This window comes from Nuphar pumila, chromosome 13 (assembly GCF_984573655.1).
Source record: "Nuphar pumila chromosome 13, dmNupPumi1.hap1.1, whole genome shotgun sequence".
NCBI classification, from domain to species: Eukaryota; Viridiplantae; Streptophyta; class Magnoliopsida; order Nymphaeales; family Nymphaeaceae; genus Nuphar; species Nuphar pumila.
This window is the reverse complement of record NC_143261.1, coordinates 71,334,128-71,341,992: the sequence shown is the minus strand read 5'-3', so window position 1 is coordinate 71,341,992 and position 7,865 is coordinate 71,334,128. Positions and strand designations below refer to the sequence as shown.

The following is a 7,865-nucleotide window of genomic DNA, read 5'->3' as shown; positions in this document are numbered from 1 at the left end:
CATTGCTAACCTGCACAACACATAAATTTAACCACATCATTATACGTTACAACTGCCTCCCCAAGTATATAATAATATAATTTATCCCATTTGTTAAACGATCACCAACATTACAAATCATCACAATATTTGGCTTCGTAAGTAAACATCGTTGTAAGATTTAGCAAACTTAAGTACAAATCAAGGTAACTTCATAAATACACATCGCTATTGCTTTAAATGTATAAATCATTGCTGCTTCAAACTTACAAATCGTTGTATAAATCGCAACCTTCATAAGTACATGTCGTTGAAATGTTTAGCCTTCATAAGAACCAATCGTGCTAACCGTTTTTTGATGCCCACAAGGTGGATAGGTACAAATTGATTTGTTTTTGTATGATAAGAGGTGTTATTTAGCATGAAGACGACCACCCAGTTGTAAGATTTAGCATTCAGATTTACAAATCGATTCGTTTGCATAACTAAACCTTACACGAAACTCACCAAAACGATAAGAGTTTTGGTAATTCGATAGTGGAGGAGAAACACCCAGAAGGTAGATGCAGCCGATGGTGGCAACAATGCTGCCACTGTGCAGACAACGACAAAGGATGCTCTGACGGCAGCAGAAGAAGAAAAAGAATGCTCTGACAGCAGCAGACGACGACAAACGGTGCTCTAGTAGACTTTACTACTTAGGGCAAAAACGAAATGTTTGAACTTTTTAAATCCTTAAGATCAACCTCCCTATTCAAATTGCTGCAAATTTTGTCCTTTTCTCGAATCGTCGTTTCACTTTTCTAGATGGAGGACAATTTTGTCCTTTTCTCGAACCAGTGTTTCACTTTTCTAGATGGAGAGCATTTTTTTCCGTTCCATGACAAGAATGGCAGTAAAGGGTATGTAAGTCTTTGCAACTACGACCCTATCTGATGCTGACAAACATGGGGATACGAGCCACACATGCTTACATACATGGCGCTCATTGGGACCCCCGAACACGAGATGTAGCTAACGACCATCTTTGGGGGGTGGGATATAACCTGCTTCGACAGTTTTGTGTGAAATATTATGTGCATTGTCTTTTACCCCTTTTTTAGTAGTATTCCCATGATGTATTTTAGATGAGGATGATGTTGATGATCTTGAGAATGGGTTTAACTATGCTAATGGAAATGCTAAACCATGGCAACAATGACAGATATATGGACATGGAGAAGATGATTTGGCAACTTCCTCTAGACAGGAGTCACAGTGACCAATTCCCCTTCTTACCAATGGCCAGCCGGTATTCACTAATTGTTGCTTGCACATTCCTGTGGCACATGTTTATTCACATGCGCATAAGTATGAAAATACACATGATATAAGTGTTTTTTTTACTTAAAAATCCATGTGCTGTAAACTTATGATCTTAAATCTGTTTAATGATGCACTTGTAATTCTTAAGTCAGCGTAAAAATTACTTGAATACTCTTGAAGCCTGAGACATACTTTATTTTCTCATTTCCACAAATTGTGACACATCAATTTTGTTCTTTCTGAGTCTTATGGCTTTATATTATTTATAATAGTTCATGTTTCATCTTGTGTTGTGTTTTTCATTGAATTTACTTTGACAGGTTTGTGCATCACTACACAGTAACTGAATTTTTATGCGTATAAGTGATCATCCAATCTACCATCCAGCGCTTTGGACGTGTACATTGATGTTATTGAATACGTCATTTTGGCTGCTCCTTTTTACTCTACTGATGCATTGTTTTTGTGTAAGATTTATTTGTTTTTTTATCATGTAAGATTATAAAGCTATTTCCAGTGACCTGTAAAAGGTTTATTTTGAAAAAAAAAATGCTGTTTTTACTAACGCAAAAGCTGCGCCAGTAAAAAAAAAATCCTTGACTTTTGCTGGCGCAATATTGTGTCAGTAAACAGTTTTTACTGGCGCCGTTTTCCGCCAGTAAAAGACCCTTCCGTTTTTTTTGAAAGATCTATACTCATGCAGAACTGAGCCAGCATTAAATTTTTGCTGGCGCAAAGCTGCGCCAGTTAAAGATATTTCAATTTTGTGAAATATGTTTACTGGCGCAGAACTGTGTACCAGCGCAAAAAATAGTATTTCATGGCTATGTAAAGATGTGCCAGGAAATGCCATTAACACCACCACCTTTCCTTGCACTGCTTGTGGCGCATTGTTGCGCCAGCAAAGGTTTTACTGGCGCAATTAGTGCGCCAGTATAAACAGTTTTTCTTGTAGTGATTTTTTTTTCATTCTTTTGTTTTTGTAATTCTTTGTATCGAAAAGGATAAATCTCCCTATTGGCTACCCTCTTGGACAGATCGTATGTAAGATTATTTTCACTGAAATAGAATTCGGGGTAATCCCCCAACATCTTTCTCTAAAAAAAACAGATTTATTAAAATATCAACAAAAGACGAGAACAAGGATGTTAAATTGTGAGTCTAGCAATCTAATCTGTTGGGCACCTTTAGTATCACATGAAACAGTTCGAGTTTATGGACATTGGGATCACTGGGGTACGTTTGCTTTGGTATAGGTGGGGTGAGTAACCACAACTGACAAAATGTAAACTGTGATTGTTGGTCATAAGGTCAGACAAACTTTCTTGTAGGCTTGTGATGTTCTGTCATTCTTGGATTTTCTCAGCATCCTGTGAATGCAAATCACTGTCACAACACTTTCTTAAGTTTAGTAAAATATGAGAGCGTAAGCTGTGATCTTGAATGTGGCCAACAAACACAGTTTTCAGATTTTCAGCTACATAGTTGGCAAACTCGTGATCACTCCGGCTTGGATCAGCCAACTCTTGACTCACGAGTCAGCAAGTTGACTCAATGAACGACTTAGGACTCTATTTTATAGTGCAAGCATATGTACGAGACATGAAAATAACTTAACTTCAAGCTGTAATATGTCAACAATTAAGTTACATAAATACATTACTATACATGATCATTAACATTTTTCATTGAACATTATTAGATTTTTCATAACAAGTGCCTTTGTATAAGAATTGTGCATTAATATCATAAAATGCATGATAAAAGGTTTATAATTGGCATTAGGATCAGTAACCTGAATGGGTGACCCATTTGAAGTTTGATCCTAGTCAACTTGAGTGATTCTTGAGTCGACTCTCCGGGTTTGCCAACTATGCTGAGGTGTAATTTCTCATGCCACCTATAACCAATGCAATCGTGTCTAATTGAATGTAGTTGGTATAACCTGTACATTTCATATACTCGATCAATCTCAAACAAAGCCAAAATTTACCCTTCTGGGTAGGGCTGGGAAATAAACCAATCGAGCTACTCATGGCTTGGCTCATGTTCCGCTTGTGAAGAACTCATTTGGGCTCGCAAAATGAGTTTACCTAGAAAAGAAAGTCTAAAAGTTATATATATATATATATATATATATATATATATATATATATATATATATATATATTACATTAAAGCCAGTTTGTTTTTGTTGCCAAAATCACATGATACCAGCTAACAATTTCTTCCATGACAAAATCAAGTTTAACCCTTATTAAACCCATATCAACTGGCCATGAAAACGATAATTTTGTCTCAATTTTCTTAACAAGTAGGGTTTGTAAACTCATTAGTCAGCAAGTTGACTCAGTGACTCGAACGAGTTAGGACTCTATTTTATAGTGCAGCATATGTACGAGACATGAAAATAACTTAACTTCAAGCTGTAATGTCAACAATTAAGTTACATAAACACATAACTATACATGATCATTAACATTTTTCATTGAACAATATTAGATTTTTCATAAGTGCCTTTGTATAAGAATTGTGCATTATTTTTTGTGCCAATTCAAGCCAATTATGCTAACATTGAGCTGACTTATTTTCGAACAAAACTCCGGCAGACCATCAACATCTTGACAGTGACAGTGACAGTTCCCTTTCCAATAAATTAATAAAAAATTTAATATATATAGACCTTCCTCTTTCACGGTGCCCACAAAAATACCTAACCCCGGCAGGAATTCAATAAGCATTAATGTTGTTAGGTTGGTTTCTAGTTAGTTAAGAGTCAGAATAGGGGTGGCAGTGGACCGTGAAGATAGTTAGGAGCTGTTTTGGACCGAAGATGGAGGATCGTGCAAGGATGGAGGAAAAAATTTTGAGACAAGGCGACCCAGTCCACTGCCATCCCTAGGTCAGAATGATAAGCACTGCACCAAATATCATTTATTGACGGTTGGCCGATTTGACGACTTTAATGACCTCAAAGGTACGGGAAATAAGCAAGGTAGCCTCAACGTGACAAATCTAGGTATGAGGACTTTTCTTTTTTGCTAGGGAAAAACTCTTGATAAATCAAACCATTCTGTCTTATTGGGAAAATCTCAAGAAAATATCAGCAAACTCTATGATATCCATAATATGTAAATACTATGAAATATAAAAATAAGAGAAACGTTTAAAAAGTGGGTTTTGTCAAGTAAATATCAAGTGAGTGTAGTGGAAATATCAAAATAGTTTTTTTTAATCTCTGATATCTTACAGATTATATCAACATATCTGAAAATATCATTATAAAAAAACATAATATTTTAAAAAACATCGCTATATTTTTTACACTGGATCGATAGACTGTTTAAACTTGGCTAAATAGGTTCATTTACGATCCTCTGGATCATCCGGTCTAATCTAGTCACGATCTCTGTGACCATTGGCGTCACTTTCTTCTCAAAGAAGGTGCCCTTGGCCATAGACTATACTCCAAGAACCCTGCTTCAAATTGTAGACGGATCAGGTGATGATGAAAATCACCATTTGTGGTGATTTTCATTATCCACCATACATCCTGTACGAAAATGCCATTGATGAGCTCAAAAGGACCCCTCATGGTGGTTATACGTACCATTATAATGAGGATGGATACTGGAAATATCACCATTTGTGGTGATTTTCAATATCCCCTGATCTCAACCTGAGTCTTTTTCTTCTCTGTAACAAACACCTCCCCACATACCATTTGAAGTCACTGAACTGAATGAGAGCTCCTATAGAAGCAAAGCAAAACTACTGGCATTCATCATCAAGCACATCGCTGAAAGTTAAGGTGAGATCTTATCTCATGGAAAGCTCAGACCTAACCCTCCTACCACCAAAGACCCTTCTGTTCTTCCTTCTTCTTCTTCATCTCTCCACACCTGCAACTTCAACTCAGAACAGTTTCATCTACAACAATGGCTTTGAGAAGGCCAACCTGACCTTAGCTGAAGAGGCGATTGTCACCTCAACCGGAGCTCTGCGTCTAACCAGCAGTGAACGCTCGCCGAGAAATATGGGCCATGCCTTCTACCCTTTTCCTATGCAGTTCAAATATCCTGCTGCTGCTGCAAGCACAACTGTATCTTTTAGCACTCGATTCGTCTTCGCGATCGTCTCCGATTCCGAAGAATTTGGCGGCAAGGGCTTCACGTTTGCCATCGCTCCATGGATGCTCTCCAACACAACTGGAGGCAGCTACCTAGGCCTTGTGAGGAATAACGCCAATGGCAACATCTCCAACCATGTATTCGCAGTGGAATTCGACACGAATGTTGACTCAGGGTTGAAGGACATCGACGATAACCATGTCGGCATCGACATCAATGGCGTAATATCAAACATTTCCAAAAAAGCTGCTTATTTCTCAGAAGATGGCAAGATTGAAGTAATTGATCTGAAGTCTGGGGAGCTGATCCAAGCATGGATAGATTACAACGGAAGTGAAAAGTTCCTTAATGTAACCATAGCTCCAATAACATATTCTGCCAAGCCAAGCAGGCCTCTGATATCATATTCTGTTGATTTATCCCCTGTTCTCCTAGACTTTATGTACGTCGGTTTCACTTCCAGCACGTATAAGTTTAAGAGCGATCACTATATCTTGGCATGGAGCTTCATGATCAATGGTGAAGCACAGGAACTGGATCTGTCCCATCTCCCCAAGATCCCCAAGAAAAAAACATCAATATGGAAATCTTCTAAGCTCTTGTCATACTCTACTACCTTTGCACTCTTGTTTCTTATGATGGTAGGCAGCATTTCTTATCTAGTGTACAGGAGGTGGAGGCTAACTTCTGAGGCAGTTGAAGAGTGGGAGCTGGACTACCCACATAGGCTGCCTTACAAAGAGATCTACACAGCCACCAAAGGGTTCAATGAGAAGGGCCTGCTGGGCAGGGGAGGATTTGGTAGTGTTTACAAAGGGGTGTTGCCTAGCAATGGCATGGAGGTTGCAGTTAAGAGGGTGTCGCATGATACCAGACAGGGATTAAGGGAGTTTATTTCAGAGGTGTCTAGTTTGGGGAGGTTGAGGCACAGGAACTTAGTTCAGTTGCAGGGTTGGTGTAGGAGAAAAGAAGAGCTGCTTCTTGTATACGAATTCATGTCAAATGGAAGCCTTGATACTTTTCTGTTCGATAAAAAGAAGAGGCACCTAAATTGGGAAGAAAGGATTAAGATTCTCAAGGGAATTGCTTCAGGTCTTATGTATCTGCATGAAGGTTGGGAGCAAGTTGTTGTTCATAGAGATGTGAAGGCAAGCAATGTGTTACTGGATGCTGAATTGAATGGAAAGTTGGGGGATTTTGGGCTTGCAAGGCTCTATGAGCACGGGACTAACCCGCAGACAACACACATAGTAGGCACACTGGGCTACATGGCGCCGGAGCTGTCGATCACCGGTAAGGCCACGATGAGTTCGGATGTCTTCGGCTTTGGGGCATTGCTTCTTGAAGTGGCCTCTGGAAGGAGGCCAGTTGAGGTCATGAGACCAAGTGATGAAGTTGTGCTAGTGAACTGGGTGCACATGTGCTGGAGGAGGGGAGACATACTGTCTGTGGTGGACGAGAGGCTGGATATGAAGTATGCAAAGGCAGAGGCAGAGTTGGTGCTGAAGCTTGGAGTGCTCTGCTCCCAGATGGCGCCCGAAGCTCGGCCGAGCATGCGTCTGGTGGTTCAGTTCCTCAATGGAGATGCACCACTGCAAGAAGTCCCTCTGGAGAAACTGGTCAATGAGGTTGATCTTGGCTATGACCGACTAGTCATGGCATATCCTTCTTCACACAAGTTCACCCCAAGGTCTAGTTCATACTTTGAGGACACTGATGTGTCCAGGGACTCGTACAAGCCACCACCAAGTGGAGTTTGATTTGGAATGAACCATTTTGCAGTGACCAAATGTTTGCCAGTAGATCATGAGAAGTTTCATAGTCGTCTTCTCTTATTGTGATTAACTATTTGTTTAGAGATGTATTTATTTAATAGTTTAGTTTTTAATTCGTGTGTATGGTAAACTTGGATCTGCCTTGAGGAAGTTTGGCTTGTTCATGTTGCGTTTGGTTTTCTTTCTCCATTTAGGTTGTTTTCTCTGCAAGAGGTGAAAAAGAATAAGCCAGTTGAAACGAATACGGATCCCCATCATTTGAAATAGGATGGGTTCCATCCTACATTGATGGCTAAGATTGAATGTAGTAGGATGGAACCCGATCCGTGTTCAGTTGAAACGTAATGATTGTATGTCTGTATACTTTGTATGTGGTATAACAGGTCGCATTCTTCGGGGATCATGGCTACTCATAGCTGCTCTCTTGACATGCACACAACAGTCTGATTCGAGTGCTAAACCTAGCTAGTGACTCCAGAATTGCTTCATGAAAGAAATCATAGGTGCCTGTTGTATCGACTCTATCTAACCACATAGATGTGTTCAACATAGTTTGTTTGCTAAGAAACAAGCCTTGAATAGTGCTTTTATATGTAAAAATGTAATCTTTTGAGTTATAAAATTTTAGCTCATTGTGTGTGGTTGTTTTTTTGGACCTCTTTAAAAACCTGATTAC

At 39.3% G+C, this 7,865-nt stretch overlaps 1 pseudogene across 1 annotated transcript; it reads left to right on the top strand.

Annotated features, from left to right (window-relative positions):
- Positions 1-4,849: 4,849 nt before the first annotated feature.
- On the top strand, positions 4,850-7,353 carry LOC149818663 (L-type lectin-domain containing receptor kinase SIT2 pseudogene; annotated as a pseudogene). The gene has a single exon (XR_016427081.1). The product of XR_016427081.1 is annotated as an L-type lectin-domain containing receptor kinase SIT2 pseudogene (transcript).
- The last annotated feature ends 512 nt before the right edge of the window (positions 7,354-7,865 follow it).